The following is a 19,561-nucleotide window of genomic DNA, read 5'->3' on the forward strand; positions in this document are numbered from 1 at the left end:
CCCTCCCCACTCCCCTCCCCTCCCCTCCCCTCATATTAAATTCACCATGTATTTCTCATGTGGGCTGTTGCCTCTTAGTTGGCTCCCTGCTAGTTTTCTTTTTCATCCAATTTCTTTATTTTGTACTTTTTAATGACAATAATTATTCACCTTTGACAAATGTTTTGGTTTTAGAGCATTTTTGACACATCCTTATTTAGCCCTTACAGCAATCATATGGGATCGATATTATCCACATTTTAGTATTTATATTCAGGAAACATTTATTGAATGCTAGCTACATGCTAGGTGTTGTGCTAGACTCTATGCTACATATCATTTTTAAAGTCTCACAGTATCTGTAAAGTATTATTCAGATTTTGCAGAAGAGAAACTAGAATTTTAAAGAGGTTAAGTAAGTAACGTCTGTTCTATTCATTTCTTTTAATATTTATTATTATTATTTGCATCTACTGCCTGATTGAAGCTGTGCTTAGCACTTAGGAGAAGTAAAAGACATGATTGCTGTTCTCCAGAATTAATGCAATGCCTGAGGAATTTATAAAGTTAGAGTATAATTTAGTCAAGTGCTAAGATTTAATTGTTGGCTATACTTTCAAGAAAAAAATTAAATTGACTGTTAGAATTGGGCAAGAAGAATCAAAATTTGTGTGGACTAGGGAAATAAATATGAATTTACAGAGAAGGGATAGAATCTAAATAGAAGAATCTGGCACCATTGTAGATCCCTGATCTGTGGCTAACATGATAAAGAGTTAGGTTTGGAGTGTTAAGCTGTCTGGATGGATTGGTAGGAGGAGAGACTAGAGGCAAGAAAACAAGTCAGGAGGTTGTTGTAATCAAGATTACCCATAGGAGCCAGCTTTGGTCATGTCTCCTTCCTTTCCAAAAAGAGAAAAACTGCTTTGTTTTGTTTTTTTTTTCAGGCCAAAGCATCATAACATTCTTGAAACTCTTAGCATTGCCCTTGCAGTTTAGCTATCAGAGAAATGCTAAGTTAGGAGATTTGAACTCACATCCTACTTATCTTCCTTTGACCCAAACATGCAGCTTTGAGCTTGCTACTGGTTCCCATATCTCTTCTGAAAGATGACCTTTTTGTTTTTTGACATATTTCCATACATGTTGTTTCATTTTACCTTTACAACAACCCTACAGCAAAAGGCATGGTAGATATTATTCCCATTTGATAAATGAAGAAACTGAAACAAAGGTAAATTAAACAACTCATCCAAGATCATACAGTGAATTACTTTAGAGCCGGAAATAAGATTCTGATTGATCCTTCTTTCTCATTATCTGATAAATGTACACTTAGGTCTCACAGCCCCTCTCTACGCTCCATCTATCAACATAATTATTCTACAATTTGTACTTATATCAATGTTTACATTGTTATGTATGTTTCTTTCTGCAGAGCTAGGTGGCATACTTACTATGATCACAATGTTTACCATACAGAACTTTTTCCCCCTGGAGTTAATAGTATTCTCATGTTTTTTACATGAAAGTTTTTATAACTTTCAAATTGAAAATAATTTTTATAAACCTCAATTAAAATTTTTGTATGCCTCAATTAAGTAATTAAAATAAGTTAAATTTAAAAATTAAATTTTTTAAACCTCAAATAATTAAAAATATAATCAAAATAATAATTTTTGCAAACCTCAATTAAAATTTTTCATATTATTTTATCAGAATCCATCATATACATGTGACTTGGTCCATATTCTTTAGATAACAGAGCTTGAGGCAAACATTAAATACCAATCCTTTACTGGGAGGTGCAATCCCAGGGCAATAAGAATGATAGCAGGGGGAGTGAGGCAGGAAGGACAGGAAGCAAATGCAAGGTGATGCCTTATCACACTTGCCACTGCTTTACAACAGGCAGTGAAGAGATAACAGCTGGTCATTTGACAGGTACACCTGTCTACCCACTCAGGACATTTCCATGTGGGCTATCCTGAAATCTGTTAGAGTAGTATACGAGAAAGAGGGAAAGGGGCTCTATCTGTTGATTCCCCCTTATATTCTGTCTCCCATTGGTTAAAATTTGCCCATGAAGAATAACCCTCCTCCCCATGCTTCCTGGTTGCATCATCAGATTTGTCCTTTGCAATTTTGGGAGAAGCAAGATCCTACATAGTGGCTCTTCATCTGAATCTGGGAGTTGTGAGAGGAGCCAGAGACTTGGGGTGTAGAGCTGGTTGGCTTAGAAGGTTTAACTACATGAGTCCATATAGAATCACTCTGGTGGCCTCTGAAGGCAGAGTGAGTAAAACCAAGAGAATCTGGGGAGGAGCAAAATATTTGTCTAATTCAACCAATTACTTACATTATCTGAAAAATCTACCAATTCTCCCCTCTCCCATGCCCTGCCCAGAGGTCTCCCTTTGGAACCCTCTATCCTATTTTAATCTGGACAATTTGCTATCTAGGATTATTGCATCCTAGGGCTTTTTTTTTTTTTTTAACACTACTGTCTCCTGGGGAGTAGTTCCAGTTTCTTGGATCCCACTTTTTCTTTTTCGCTTAGCTTTACTTCCTCATTCTACAGGAACATCTTTTCCAGGAGTTTTTAAAGAAAGGGTGCCTAAGAGATGAATCTTCTGAGAAATTAGATATTCAAAAATGAAATTATTAACCCATACATTTGATTGACAGTTTAGTAGAATATAGAATTCTGGGTCAAAAATAATTTTTCTTCAAAATTTAGAAAAGTATTGCTTATGTTTTCTAGCATCCTTTATTACTATTGAGAAATTTAATATTGATTGGTCAAGAAGACAGAAAATGAACAGTATAGGAGATCTGAATGCCAAAATCAAAAAGCTTGATACTTGACCTTTTGGACATATAGATTTTTATATTTAACAATTTAAGAACACACAGTTTCTCAAATATCCATGGAACATTTATAAAAATTAATATGAATAAATCAGAGAACACATCAACACATTTCAATGAGAGATAGAATGATCTTTGACTATAACATAGTGAAATTAGAAGTTAATATAAAAAGATGAAAATCTTAAAAATTTCCCGTGTATTTTGAAAATTTGAAAACACCACTAAATAATTAATGTAAATTAAAAATACCTAGAAGGTAATGACAATGAAAACACTACATAACAATATTTAAGAGATGCAGCAAAGGCAGTATTTTGAAGAAAATTTTTATTTTAAATATATTAGACAAGAAAGCTTTAAAAATGAATGAGCTCCATTTTGTGAAGTTATCATATGAAGAGAATAAACTTAAAGGAAAAAAGAAATACATAAAAGAATGAATTTCCTTGCATACAGGAAAGACCTGCTGGGATTTTGGGATTGCATTGATTCTGTGATTCAATTTTTGGAGAAATTATATTTGCAGTTATGAATTTTTAGAACATGAACATGGTATATCCCACCAACTGTTTGATGCTTTAAAAACTTCTCTCAATTATGCTTTGTGGTTTTTAAAGGTGGAAGTCTTTTACATATTTTTTTTACCTTTTTCTCTGGGTATTTGGTGGTTCTTTCGATGCTATTATAAATGGTTTTACTCTTTGAATTTCATTTTCTATTTATTGGCTGCTGGCACATGGGAATAAAATGAATTTTTGCATAAAAATGATAAAATTAGAGTATTACCATTTTGCAACTCTCAGTGAATTAATGCATCCAGGTATTGAACATCAACAGCTGTTAATATCACAGAAAGTCAGACATTATGAGCTTCTGATAAAAGTAATCTAACATGAGTCTGATCAAGCCTCTGCATCCAGCTGCCAATTTGTGGGAAACACAAAGGATGGAGAAACACAACCTTCCTGGTGAGAATGTAATCAGCAAAACTGCTACTATGGGAAATTCTACATATGGGTCAAGATGCTCCAGGCTCTTCAACAGGTCAACTCTAAGGAAAATAAAGGGATGCAGAGGGAAACCTGTGGATTAAAAGAGATTTGGAAGAGATCTGCATACCTGGAGCAGAAGCTGCTGGAGTCTTAAACTGGTGGGAACACCTAAATGGTAATTTTGACAAATTGCTGAAGGTTGTTTATGGGCTAGCTAGAGGTTGAGAAACTCCTGGGTCTGTAGTCTTAAGAGCAGCCTCATATATATATATTTTTTTTTTCGAGATGGAGTCTCGCTCTGTCCCCCAGGCTGGAGTGCGGTGGCATGATCTCGGCTCACTGCAAGCTCTGCTTCCCGGGTTCACACCATTCTCCTGCCTCAGCCTCCTGAGTAGCTGGGACTACAGGCACCCGCCACCGCGCCCGGCTAATTTTTGTATTTTTAATAGAGACGGGGTTTCACCGTGGTCTGGATCTCCTGACCTTGTGATCCGCCCGCCTCGGCCTCCCAAAGTGCTGGGATTACAGGCGTGAGCCATCACGCCCGGCCAGCAGCCTCACATTTTTATGGATTTTACTTTTAGGAACGCCACAGTTTGTACTGTGAAGAGCCAAGAAAGATCTCATATTGGTTCTGGCAGGAAGAAAGGGAGAGTAACCATTGTGGAATATACCCAGAGCCTTCTCCATAACAAAAACCTACTCTCCAGAGGAAAAGACTACCAGTCTTATCCCACCTGGGATAAGACTCCAGCCCCCTCTTAGGTGAGTTTTACTGTCTCACCTAAGGGGGAAGGGAAATAAACTGATAAATACTCGTGAAGGTCACAGGCCCACTGAATGACAGATTTAATTGGAAGATAGCAGAATGCTTCCTTTCCCTCGACATCTTACCACCACACTAACAGGGCTACAGTGTAACTACTGGGTTACAGCCAAATGAGTTATAACTCACAGACTCTATCTGAGGGGGAGTTCTCAGGGAAGTCCAAAGACAACAGAAGACATACAAACAGGGACACTGGAGGAATTTGAAGCCTCTGGCACTTACTACTGCAGCATGTATTAAACACGGCCAAACTCCTAACTGGATTAACATAAGACCTCACACTAAAGGCCTATTTAGACCGGTTCCTATGCCCAATACATCATATCTGGCTTACAAAAAAATTGCAAGTCATGCTAAAAGGAATAAATAACACAGCCTAAAGTGTCTTCAAAGCAAGCATCAGAACCAGCCTCAGACACGACACGTCTTGGAATTAACAAGCAGGAAATTTAAAGTAACTACGATTAATATGGTAAATGCTCTGATGAAAAAAGTAGATAACATGAAAGAAGAGATGGATAATGTAAGCAGAGAGATGGAAACTGTAGGAATGAATGAAAAGCAAATGCTAAAAGAAAAAACTGCGACAGAAATGAAGAATGCCTTTGATGGACTATTCTGGACACAGCCAAGGAAAGAAGCTTGAAAATACATATGTCAGTGAAACTTCGAAGACAGAAAGGCAAAGAGAAAAATAGAGTTTAAAACAGCAACAGAACATCCAAGAATGTGAGATATTTTCAATAGATATAAGATGTGCAATCATATGAGAAGGCAAAGAAAGAACAGAAGAAATATATGGTAAGATATTTGAAGGCTAGGAATTGATGCTTAAAAAGCCTCTGACAAAATGCAACATTGATTCGTGATAAACACTCTCAGCAAACTAGGAATAGAGGTGAATTTCGTCAACTTATTAAAGAACACTTACAAAAAAGCCTACATTATACTTGATGGTAAGAAACCATACTTTCTCCCCAAGATTGGGAATGAGGTAAAGATGTCTTCTCTCACAACTATTAGTCAACATCATATTGGATAACTTAGTGAAATATAAGACAAGAAAATGAAATTAAAGCTATATATATTGTGAAGGAAGAAATAAAACTGTCTTTGCTTACAGGTGACATGATTGTCTATGTAGAAAATTGCTAGGAAATGATAAACCTCCTGGAACATAAACAAGTAGAGCAAGGTTCCAGGACACAAGGTGAGTATATATAATTAGTTATTTTCCTGTATACCACAATGAAAAATTTAAAAAACACTACCATTTACAACAGCACCACAAAAAAAGAAAGTAGTACTTAGGCATAAATCTAACAGAATATATTCAAGACGTATAAGCAGAACACTGCAAAACTCTGACGAAAGAAATCGAAGATCTAAATAAACAGATTCTATATTATAGATCTGAAGACTCAATATTGTTAAGATGTCAAGTCTTTCCAAGTTGATCTATAGATGCAGTGGAATCCCAGTCAAAATCCTAGAGCGCTATTTTTGTAGAGATTAACAAGTTGATTCTTTTTTTTTTTTTTTTTTTTTTTTTGAGGCGGAGTCTTCACTCTGTCGCCCAGGCTGGAGTGCAGAGGCGCGATCTCAGCTCACTGCAAGCTCCGCCTCCCGGGTTCGCGCCATTCTCCTGCTTCAGCCTCCCGAGTAGCTGGGACTACAGGCGCCCGCCACCGCGCCCGGCTAATTTTTTGTATTTTTAGTAGAGACGGGGTTTCACCGTGTTAGCCAGGATGGTCCGATCTCCTGACCGCGTGATCCACCCGCCTCGGCCTCCCAAAGTGCAGGGATTACAGGCGTGAGCCACCGCACCCGGCCACAAGTTGATTCTTAAGTTTATATGGAAAGCCTAGAAACCCAGAACAGCCAACATAATACTGAAGAAGAATAAAGTTGAAGGATTCACACAACTTGATTTCAAGACTTTTTATTACATTATAGTTATCCATGCAGTATGATATTGGTGAAAGAATAGATGTATTTCAATCAATGGAACAGAATACAGAGCCCGGAAATAGACTCACACAGATAATCAAATAATCTTTGACAAAGGAGCAAAGGATTAAATTGTGAAAGGACAGTCTTTTCAACAAATTTACATTTATATGCAGAGTAGTGAACACAAATATTACACCTTTGACAAGAATTACCTCAAAATGGGCCATAAACCAAAATCTCAAATGTAAAACCAGAAATCTTCTGGAAGAAAACACAGGAGGAACTCTAGGTGACCTTGAGTTTGGCTGTGAGTTTTTAGATACAGCACAAAAAACATAATCCATGAAAGAAAAAAAAACTGGCAAGTTGGACTTTATTAAAGTTGAAAATTTCTGCTCTATAAAGACACTGTTAAGAGAATTGAAAGACAAGCCACAGACTGGGAGAAAATATTTGCAAAATATATACCTAATAAAGGAATTGTATCCAAATATATCAATAACTGTAAGACTCAATAAGAAGCATAGACTTTGGAAGACAGTTTGGCAGTTTCTTACAAAGCTAAACATAATCTTACCATGCGATCCAGCATTCATGCTCCTACGTATTTGCCCAAATGATTTGAAAACCATATGCCAAGACAAAAACCTGCATGCAGATGTTTATAACAACTTTATTCATAATCAGCAAAAACTGGAGGCAACCAAGATGTCCTTCAGTAAATGAATGGATAAACTATGGAACATCCAGACAGTAGACTATTATTCAGTGATAAAAATAAATAAGCTATCAAGTTACAAAAAGACATGGATGAATCTTAAATGTATATTGCTAAGGTAAAGAAGCCAATTTCAAAAGGCTACAGGCTACATGAGTCCAATTATATGACATTTTGGAGAAGACAAAACTATAGTGACAGCAAAAAGATTGGTGTTTGCCAGGGGAATATGGGAGGGGAGGACTTAAATACAGTGAAATACAGGAGATTTGGGGGATGGTAAAACTATTCTATATGATACTGAAATGGGGGAATACATGACACTGTGCAAAATCTATGGAATTCAGCAGCACAAAAAGTGAACCATAATGTTTGCAAAGTTTTAAAAAATCACTTAGGAGATTGGGTGATCCCAGGATAGAATGCAGAATGTGATAAAATTACAAATGTATAAAATAACCTCACTGAAATGAATGAGGGAAAAAGGTGCTGATTTAATTGACTATGGAAATGAGTAGAGTCTGTAAGATTAAAGGTAAAAGAATCTAAACGTAAGAACTGTAGTTGATAATGTATCCCATGAGTGTGTGGATTAACAATTCTGATAATGCTATACATGTATACTGAAATTGAACAATTAAGTAAATGGATGGCAGATGGAGTGAACCAGGTTACTCACTGTTGGAGTGGAAGTTCACAGATAAACGTAGGAAGAGGCTAGAATAACCCATGTAATAATGGATTAAAGTTGGAGACATCATTATGAACTCATGTTTAGTTTAATGTAGGCACATACAGCTTCATATAGAAATATTTAGAGATATTTTTAAAAACACATGGAAGGGCTGTGTCAGAAGAGCCTGAGGGGTTGAAAGGGTTACCAATGGCTGAAGCTGGAATGGTTTGAGCAAGAAAATACAGTATTGGGTTATAATCTAAAATAATAAATATCCATAGGTCCATACTGATGCAAATAAATGATTAAAGGGAGAAGAGGGAAAAAAATCTACCATGCAGGATAATTTCCAATTTATGTAGATACTCTGCATCAAGAAGGTGGAATATAACTTCCCACCCCTTAAGTGTGAGCTGTGCATAGTGACATCCTTACAAAGAGTACAGTATGGAAAGTAGGAAAAAAGATTACGGTGAAGAAACCTGACAAACACTCCCTCGGGTGATCAAAGTCATCATCAACAGTGATAAGTCATGTTGGTAGTGTATACCCTTGACATGTGACTAAAATGGTACTTTATCTCTGTGGTCTTTTTTCCTCAAACCCATAACTCTAACCTTGAGAAAAACATTAAAGACCAGTTGAGGGGCAGTCTACAAAACACTTAGCCACTACTTATTAAAACTGTCAAAATTATCAAAAACATGGAAAGTCTGAGAAACTGTCAAGAGGATAACTTAAGGAGACATGATGATTAATGTGGTATCCTATATGGGATCCTGGACCAGAAGATGTCATTAGGTTCGAAACTAAGGAAATCTACACTTAAACACAAACAACCGAAGAAAATATAGATAAATTGAACTTCATCAAAATTTAAAACTTACGCTTCAAATGATACTATAAATACAATGAATTCACAGAATGGGGGGGGAAGTAAATCATATAGCTAAGAGAGTTCTAGTATCCAGAATATATAGAGTTCTTATAATTCAACAATAAAGAGACAACCCATATTTTAAAGGGGTAAAGGATTTGAATAGACATTTCTCCAAAGAACATATACAAAAGGTCAATAGTACATGAAAAGATGCTCAACCTCATTAGTCCTAAGGGAAACGTGACCCAAAGCCACAATGAGATATAACTTCACACCCATAGGACAACTATAATAAAAAGAGAATAAAAGTATTGGTGAGGATGTGGAGATATTGGACCCCTTATACACTGATGATTGAAATGTGAAATGGTGCACTCAGAAAAACAGTTTGTCACTTCCTCAGAAGTTAAACATAGAGTTACCATATGAGCCATCAATTTCACTCATAGGTATACCTGAGAGAATTTAAAACACATGTTCACCCAACAACTTGTACACAAATATTCATAGCATTATTCATATAGCCAAAAAGTGAAAACCCAAATGTCCATCAACTGATAAATGGATAAACAAAAACGTGGTATAGCTCTACAATGGAATGTCGTTCAGCAATAAAGTGAAATTAAGTACTTATACATGCTACAACATGGATGCACCTTGGAAACGTTACGCTAAGTGAAAGATGCCAGTAACAATCATCAGATAAATGCAAATAAATACTACAATAAGATACCATTTCACACCATTCAGAATGGCTATTAAGAGAAGTCAAAAAGCAACAGATGCTGGTGAGGCTGCAGAGGGAGCACCTACACACCTACACACTGCTGGTGGGAATGTAAATTAGTCACTGTGGAAAGAAGTTTGGAGAGTTCTCAAAGAACTTAGAACTACTATTCAACCCAGCAATCCCATTACTGGGTATATACTCAAAAGAAAATAAATTGTTCTACCAAAAAAACACATGTACTATATGTTCATCGCAGCACCATTCACAATAGTAAAGACATGAAATCAACGTAGGTGCTCAACAGTGGACTGGATAAAGAAAAGGTGGTACATATATACTATGGAATACTATACAGCCATAAAAAGGAATGAAATTATGTCCTTGTCAGCAAAATGGGTTCAGCTGGAGGCCATTATCCTAAATGAATTAATAACAGGAACAGAAAACCAAATACCACATGTTCTCACTTATAAGTGGGAGCTAAACATTGGGTACTTGTGTACATAAAGATGGCAACAATAGACACTGGGGACTGCTTGAGGTGGGAAGGAGGGTGGGGGGCAAGGGTTAGAAAAACTAACTGTTGAGTACTATGCTCACTACCTGGGTGACGGAATCAATCATAAACCAAACTTCAGCATCATGCAATATGCCCATGTAACAAAACTGTGCATGTACCTCCTGAATCTAAAATAAAAGTTGAAATTAATTAAAAAGCCAGTAACAAGAGACCACATGTTTTATGATTCCATTTATATGAAACATCCAGAATAGGCAACTCTATAGAGACAGAAAGCAGATTAGTGGTTACCTAGGGCTACAAGTGGGGATAAGGCATTGGGAGGTGACTGGTAATGGGTACATGGTTTCTGTTTTGGGTAACAAAAATACTCTAGAATTAGTGGTAAATATACTAAACCCTACTGAATTGCACACTTAAAAAGGATGAACGATATGGTATGTGAATGATATCCGGGTAAAGATATAAAAATCTAAGGAAATCTGGATAAAGTATGCACTTTAGTTAATAATAATGAACCAATATTGGCTTATTAATTATAAGAAATATACCATACTGATGTAAGATGATGGTATGGAAAGCTAGGTTTGGGGATTGTGGGAACTCTGGGCTATCTTTATAGTTTTTCCGTAAATCTAAAACCATTCTGAAAAATAAAATTTAATTCAAAAAAATGAAAGCAGCTGTTTCAGTGTCAGAAGTGAAAACAGAATCCCACTTATGAAAACAGAAAGATAATTGGAGCCAGTTGTTTTAGAAAAAAGACTCGGGGTCAGTGGGGGGGAATCTTATTAAATTGTAAGGCATGAATTGAATATATTCACCAAAACTCTTGGTGTCATTGTTAGAAAATCTGGCTGACTCTTACGCAAACTGAATATTTGCATGGCTACTAAGTTTTTCAGCCCAAATGATTCACCTTCTTTACCCTTACATTTATGTACTTATATCAGAGTATTTATCATGTAGGTTGTGAAAATAAATACGCTGGAGTCCCCACATTACAGAAGGTGGCATGGTACTCACATTCAGAACAGAGAGCAGTTCTGTTCAAGAACCTCTTTACAACTGTATTAGTCCATTCTCACACTGCTATAAAGAACTACCCCAGACTGAGTGATAAAGGAAAGAGGTTTAATTGACACGATTTCACATGGCCGGGGAGGCCTCAGGAAACTTACAATCATGGCAGAAGGGTATCGCTTCTTGGCCTTTTGACTAAGATGAAGTGTAGAATCATGGCAGAAGTGAAAGCAAACATGTCCTTCTTCACATGGTGGCAGGAGAGAGAGTGAGTTCCGAGCAAGGAGGGCAAAGCCCCTTGTAAAAACCATCTGATCTCATGAGAACTCACTGACTCTCACAAGAACAGCATGGGGGTAACTGCCCCCATGATGCAACTACCTTTCACTGGGTCCCTCCCACGACATGTGGGGATTGTGGGAACTACAATTCAAGATGAGATTTGGTTGGGGATACAGCCAAACCGTATCAACAAGATTTGTTAAATTATATTTCAAATCTCCCTAGCAGAGAAAAGACAAATGCAGATTCTAGCATGGGAAAAGAAACAGAATGAGTCATGTCAAGGTTTTAATCCAAGTCATTCAGTGATTTAAAAAAAAAAAAAAAGAAAAAAAGGGATGTTTTTTCCCTTTTTGTTTCAACTCTATATGAGAGGTAAACCTTTCCTTTCATTGTAAAATTATTTTCATTTTCATCCTTTAAGGCCAAGTCTTCTATGAAACTTCACTTTCTCCCTGATCCATACTATATTCCTTTGTTGAACTCTTCTAATTAATATGCATGGCATCACAACATCAATTCATGAATAAGAGACTGTTAGAATGTTTATTAATTGGCCAGGAGTGGTGGCTCACACCATGTACAGTTTCTTCTTCTCTACTAAATCATTTTCATCTGCATATTACAAGCTCCAGACTCCCTTACCTTAACCAGAAAAAAAAAAAAAGGAAAGAAAGGGAAAGCTTCCTTAACACTTTCTGAACTTTCCTAGTTCATTTCCTAGAAATGTTTCTCAAATTCTATCTCTCTGTCTTCGGGTCTTCACCTTTCAAGCATTCTATAAATTTTTTAAATTAAAATTTGAACTCAGGCCAGGCATGGTGGGCTCATGCCTGTAATGGCAGCACTTTGGAAGGCTGAGGCAATAGGACTACTTGCGCCTAGGAATTTGATACCAGCATGGCCAATGTGGCAAAACCCTGTCTCTACAAAAAGAAAAATTAGGCAGGTGTGGTGGCGCATGCCTATAGTCCCAGCTGCTTGGGAGGCTGAGGTGGGAGGATCACCTGAGCATTGGGAGGTAAAGGATGCAGTGAGCTGTGGTTATGCCACTGCACTCCAGTCTTGGTGACAGAGTGAGACCTTGTCTCGAATGAATGAGTGAATCAATAAATAAAAATTTGAACTTAAATGTAATAAGTGTATTTGATATGTATCTACCACTTGATATCTCTCTTTTTATAGAAACATTTAAAGCTCAACTTTTCATGTCTGAAAATATCTTTATACTATCCTTGTACTTAATTGATAGTTTGCTGGCTTTAGAATTTTAGGTTGGAAGTCATTTTTCCTTAGCATGTTGAAGGCATTGCTCAGTTATCTTCTGGCTTCCAGTATTGCTCCTGGGAAGTTTGCAGCCACTTTGATTCCTAATCTTTTGGATGTTGATCTGTTCCCACCCTCTTCCCTGAAAGCATTTGGAATTTTCTCTTTGGCCTGCTTTTCTGAAATTTATGATGGTAAATCTTAGTGAGAATCTATTTTCATTTGTTTTGCTTGACTCTCTGGAGCCCTTTCAGTCTGGGTAACAAGCCCTTCAATTCTGAGATATTTTCTTGAATTCCTTCATTGTTGATTTCCAATCCATATTTTTCTGTGCTCTCTTTCTAGAACTATTATTTGGATGTTGACCTTCTGAGTTGATCAGCAGATTTAAATTTTTTTCTTTTCTGTTTTTCATTTCTGAGTTTTTTTCTGTATTTTTAGGAAGATTTCCTTGACTTCCAACCTTCCTAATGAGTTTTTTTTTTCTTGTGATACTATTTTCTCTCTTTAAAAATCTTTCTGGCTTAAAGTGTGCAATCCAGTGGTTTTTAGTACATCCACAGAGTTGTGCAACTACCACACATCACTATCAATTTTAGAACATTTTCATTACCCAGAAATAAAGCTCTGTACCCATTGATAGTCACACCCCTATTTCTCCACACCTCAGCCTTAGGTCACCACTAATCTGCTTTCTGCCTCTACAGAGTTGCCTATTCTGAACACTTCATTTAAATGGAGTCATATAATATATGGTCTCCTGTCACTGGCTTTTTTTACTTAGGAAAATGTTTTCAAGGTCCATCCATGTTGTAGCACGTTATCAGTACTTCATTCCATTTTATTGCTGACTGACATTCCATCGTGTCTATACTACATTTTGTTTATTCATCAGTTGGTGGACATTTGGGTTGTTTCCGATTTTTGACCATATGAATAACGCTGCCATGAACATTTGTGTACAAATTGTGTGACCAATTTTTTTTTTTTTTTTGAGACAGAGTCTTGCCCTGTTGCCCAGGCTGGAGTGCAGCGGTGCGATCTCAGCTCACTGCAACTTCCGCCTCCCAGGTTCAAGCTATTCTGCTGCCTCAGCCTCCTGAGCAGCTGGGATTACAAGGCACATGCCACCACCACACGCGGCTAATTTTTGTATTTTTAGAGAGACGGGGTTTCACCATGTTGGTTAGGCTGGTCTCAAACTCCTGACCTCGTGATCTGCCCGCCTCGGCCTCCCAAAGTGCTGGGATTACAGGTGTGAGCCACCACGCCTGGCTGTGGACACATGTGTTTTAAACTCCTTTGGGCATACCTAAGGAGTGAAATTGCTGGCTGCTATGATAACTCTGTTTAATGTTTTGAGGAACTGCCAAACTTTTTCCAAGTGTACCCATTTTATATTTCCACCAGCAGTTTGTGAGGGTTCTGATTTCTCCACATCCTCATCAACATTTGTTATTGTCCATCTTTTTAATTATATTTATCCTAATGGGTGTGATTTGGTACCTCGGTTTTATTTATTTGTTTTGTTTTGGGTTTTTTTGTTTTGTTTTGTTTTGTTTTTGAGACAGAGTCTTTTTCTGTCTCCCAGGATGGAGTGTAGTGGTGTGATCATAGCTCAGTGCAGCCTCAATCTCCCAGGCTCAATCAATCCTCCCACCTCAGCCTCCTGAGTAGCTGGGACCACAGGTACGCACCACCACGCCTAGCTAATTTTTAGTAGAGATGAGGTCTCTCAATGTTGCCCAGGTTGGTCTCGAATTCCTCAAGCTCAAGCAATCTTCCCGCCTTGGCCTCTCAAAGTGCTGAGATGATGGGCATAAGCTGCTATGCCTGCCTGGTACCCCAGTTTTGATATGCATTTTCCTGATGGTTAATGACGTTGAGTATCATGTAGTCACCGCTGCCAGCCCATGCACTGTGTCCCCCCACTGTGCTGCCACCCTGCTCCTCCACCTGTCACAATGGAAGAAGAGATTGCCACTCTGGTCATTGACAATGTCTCTGGCATGTGCAAAGCTGGATTTGCTGGGGACGACGCCCCCCGAGCTGTGTTCCCCTCCATCCTCAGGCACCCCTGGCACCAGGGCATGATGATGGGCATGGGCCAGAAGGACTCCTATGTGGGTGATGAGGCCCAAAGCAAGCGTGGCATCCTGACCCTGAAGATTGGGACTCTGACCCCATCAAGCATGGCATCATCATCAACTGGGATGATATGAAGATTTGGCACCACACCTTCTACAGCGAGCTGCGTGTGGCCCCGGAGGAGCACCTGGTGCTGCTGACGGAGACCCTTGTGAACCCCAAGGCCAACAGAGAGAAGATGACCCAGATCATGTTTGAGACCTTCAACACCCTGTCCATGTACGTGGCCATCCAGGCCGTGCTATCTCTCTATGCCTCTGGACGCACTACTGGCATTGTTTTGGACCCTGGAGATGGGGTCATCCACACGGTGCCCATCTGCAAGGGCTATACCCTCCCCCACATCATCCTACATCTGGACCTGGCTGGTGGGGACCTGACTGACTACCTCATGAAGATCCTCACTGAGCGCAGCTACAGCTTCACCACCATGGCTGAGTGGGAGATCGTGGGTGACATCAAGGAGAAGCTGTGCTATGTCACCCTGGACTTCGAACAGGAGATGGCCACTGCTGCATCCTCCTCCTCCCTGGAGAAGAGCTAGGAGCTGCACAACGGCCTGGTCATCACCATCAGCAACGAGTGGTCCTGGTGTCTGGAGGCACTGTTACAGCCTTCGTTCCTAGGCATGGAATCTTGCAGCATCCATGAGACCACCTTCAACTCCATCATGAAGTGTGATGTGGACATCTGCAAATACCTACATGTCAACAAGATGCTGTTCGGTGCCACCACCATGTACCCAGGCATCGCCAACAGGATGCAGAAGGTGATCACCGCCCTGGCACCTGGCACCATGAAGATCAAGATCATTGCGCCCCCAGAGCACAGGTACTCTGTGTGCATCCACGGCTCCATCCTGGCCTCACTGTCCGCCTTCCAGCAGATGTGGATTAGCAAGCAGGAGTACAATGAGTTGGTCCATCCATCGTCCACTGCATATGCTTCTAAATGGACTGCAAACAGATGCATAGCATTTGCTGCATGGCTTAATTCAGAAGCATAAATTTGCCCCTGCCAAATGCATACACTTCATGCTAGCCTCATGAAACTGGAATAAGCCTTCAAAAAGAAATTGTCCTTGAAGCTTGTATCTGATATCAGCAGTTGATTGTAGAACTTGTTGCTGATTTTGACCTTATATTCAAGTTAACTGTTCCCCCTTGGTATCTGTAGAATACCTATCCATATCTTTGATTTCACCCCTTAGTACATGTGGCTTGGTCACTTTGTGGCTGATGTAAGAACGTGCTTGTGGAAGACAAGTCTGTGGCTTGGTGAGTGTACATGGCCAGCAGTCTCCAATCTGTGCAGGGTATTAATGTGTCAGGGCTGAGTGTTCTGGGATTTCTCTAGAGGCTGGCAAGGGCTCCTGAACCAGTGGTTTATGTCCTGCCAGTCTGTCAGGGTTGGAAAAGTCCAAGCCACAGGACCCAGTTTCCTTTCTTAGCTGATGTTTTCCTGCCAGAACACCGTGGGCTGTTAACTTGCCTTGAGTTGGAAGCAGTTTGTATTTTCACCTGTAAATGTATTAATCCTTTTAATTTATGTAAGGTTTTTTTGTATACAATTCTCAAATCTTGAAAGAGATGACAACAAATTTTGGTTTTCTACTGTTACATGAGAATATTAGGCCCCAGCAACATGTCATTGTGTAAGGAAAAATAAAAGTGCTGCCGTAAAAAAAAAAAAAAAAAAAAAAAAAAATCTTTTTATGTGATTTTGGCTATTTGTATGTGTTCTTTGCAGAAATATCTATTCAAATCTTTTGACTATTTTAGAATTGGGTTGTCTTTTTATTATTGAAATATATAAAAGAGTACTTTATATATTCTGGATACCAAACCCTTATCAGATATATGATTAGCAAATATTTTCTCCTGTTCTATGAGTTGAATTTTTACTCTATTGATAGTATCTTTTGAAACACAAGAAATTTTGTTAAAGTCCAAATGTGTTTATTTTTTCCTTTGTTGGTTGTGGTTTTGAGGTCATATCTGTTATCTAGTCTGAGGTCACAAAAATTTATGCCTATATTTTCTTTTAATACTTTTATAGATTTAGCTCTTATATTTAGGCCCTTCATCCATTTTGAGTTAATTTCTGTATGTAGTATGAAATAGTGGTCTAAATTCATTATTTTGGATATGGATATATGGTTGTCCCAGCACCATTTGTTGAAAATATTCTTTTTTCTCCATTGGCTTGTCTTGGTACCCTCACCAAAAGTCAATTGACCATAAATGTGAAGGTTTATTTCTGGGTTTCTCCTATTTATGTTTTTAGCTTCCAAGAGCTCTTTGTTTTTCTTCAATTGCTTCCTTATTCATCCTGTTTTTCTATCATGGGTCATTGTCTTTGTGAAGATATTAATAATGGCTTTTAAAACTTTCATTTCTCTGCATAGTCTCTATTTCTCCAGGTTACCTTTTCCCCTGTTCATGATTTTGATCTCTGTGTTTTGTTCCATAGTGTCTATTAAAATATGTATTATTCTCAATTGTCTGTTCAAGTTTAAAGACAGAGCACTAAAGCCTAATTGAAAGCTCTGTGTGTTTAAGTAGAGTTTACCAGCTGTGGACCTCACTGTCAGATGATCTAGTAGACCTTATCAATAGGACAATATCTAAATTGTTTTTCTTAAGCAACTTAGAAAGCTCTCTATTACTCTTCATGGAAGGGTATAATCATGGCTCCCAGCATTCTGCAGTTTCAGTGTGGAGTGGACTGGGTTTTTTCAACTGTTAGAAAGTAAGTTTTCCCTTAGTTCTACATGTTTTCAGTAAAGCATCTGCATCTTCAAAAGTGTCTAGTGGTCCCTAGGCCAAAAACCCTGCTTTTTAACTTCTTCAGAGAATAAATTCTGGTTTCCTGTATGGATTAAGGGGCACCAAAGTGATGAGTCACCCAGTAAAGTAGAACAGTGGATATGACATAGAGGCCTAAGTGCTTCTTAAAAATCAGCTCACCTGTATGTATAACACCACTTGCAGAGACTTTGGAGGTTCCATGGTATAAACCAGGCTGCTTTTTCCCACTGCTGGCTTAGGACTCAGCTTTCTCAAATCTGCAGTCAGTTACCATTCCCTCCATTCTCCAATATCCATAATTTTGTTGCTGCAATTTCTTCTTCCATTCTCTTCATCCTTGTGGATTTATAACTAAAAAGAAAACCAAAAATAAAGCAACCCTTTACATTTATTGTAGCTGGATTTCTGGAGGTAAAAAGTTAACTATTTGTGTTCATTCTGTCATCTTTAACCAAAAGACAGAATATTAAACAATATTTTTGCTATTGGTTTGTGATTTATGTTATATGTGCATTGGAGCCAAGGATAAAATCTTTGAAATTTGTTGAGGCTTGCTTTGTAAGCCTTGGATTGATTGATTTTTATAAATGTTTCATATGTGCTTAAGAAGAATGTACTGTATAATTGTTGGTATCTAAATCATTTGTTGGATCAAACTTGCTAATTATTATATAAATATTCACATACTTGGTAATTTTCTTATTCTTAATCTATCAATTATCTAGAGAAGTTTGTTAAAATCTACCACTTCAATTGTAGACTTGTCAGTTTCTCCTTGTAAATCTGTCAACTTTTGCTTATATCATATATTTAGAAGCTATGAATTAGGGCCATACATGTTACAGAGTAGTTCTATCTTCTTGCTAGATTACTCCTATTAATCATATATAATAGGCCTCTTTATTTCTCTATCAATGCTTTTTGCCATTAGTTCTGTTTTATCTATCATATAGTTTTATTTAATTTTAGCCTGGTGTATCTTTTTCTTTTTCTTTTTTTTTTTTTTTTTTTTTTGAGACAGAGTCTCATGCTGTTGCCCAGGCTGGAGTGCAGTGGCGCGATCTCGGCTCACTGCAAGCTCCGCCTCCCGGGTTCCCGCCATTCTCCTGCCTCAGCCTCCTGAGTAGCTGGGACTACAGGCGCCCGCCACCGCGCCCGGCTAATTTTTTGTATTTTTAGTAGAGACGGGGTTTCACTGTGGTCTCGATCTCCTGACCTTGTGATCCGCCCGCCTCGGCCTCCCAAAGTGCTGGGATTACAGGCTTGAGCCACCGCGCCCGGCCTGGTGTATCTTTTTCTATCCCTTTACTTTCAGCCTTTCTATGTTTATCTATTTTACGTGTATCTCTTGCAAAATAGCCTATAAATGAATTTTTAGAATCAATCTGACAATATTTGTCTTAACTTGAAATTTTACACTTATTATAATTACTGATATGTTAGATTTATTTCTGCTGTTTGTATAATGCTTACTACTGTGTTTTAACTATTTATCATTTTCTTTTTCTTTCCTGCCTTCTACCAGATTACAAGCCCTCCCACTCTTTTTTCAGTCCACTAATTTGGAAGTTATATATTCTGTTTGTATTACGTTAGTGAATACTCTTAAAATTTTAAAGTTGCAGTTGACTTAAAGTCTAAATTCAGTCAAATTCTTTATTCTTCTCCAGAACAACTCCACAGTCTTGTTCTGATTAGATGTTATTATTGTCCAGTTTTTATACTTGTTTTTATATTCAAATTTGTTCTTTTTTGTTGTTCTGTGGCTTGGATTTATACAGGAGTCTTAATTCTGCCTTATGCAGACTCTTCCTCCTCCCTATATTTAGTTGATTGGACCAGGGGTAGACACTGGATCTAAGTCAGGCTAACCCCTGGAAA

The 19,561-nt window shown here is 38.1% G+C and overlaps 1 protein-coding gene and 1 pseudogene across 2 annotated transcripts in view; both read left to right on the forward strand.

The window, feature by feature from the left end:
* Positions 1 to 19,561, forward strand: part of LOC105477724 (synapsin II) — a 196,703-nt gene that overhangs the window by 47,156 nt on the left and 129,986 nt on the right. The window lies entirely within an intron of this gene.
* Positions 1 to 19,561, forward strand: part of LOC139362013 (actin, cytoplasmic 2-like) — a 46,678-nt pseudogene continuing 27,117 nt past the window's right edge.

This window comes from Macaca nemestrina, chromosome 2 (assembly GCF_043159975.1).
Source record: "Macaca nemestrina isolate mMacNem1 chromosome 2, mMacNem.hap1, whole genome shotgun sequence".
In the NCBI taxonomy this organism is placed as follows: Eukaryota; Metazoa; Chordata; class Mammalia; order Primates; family Cercopithecidae; genus Macaca; species Macaca nemestrina.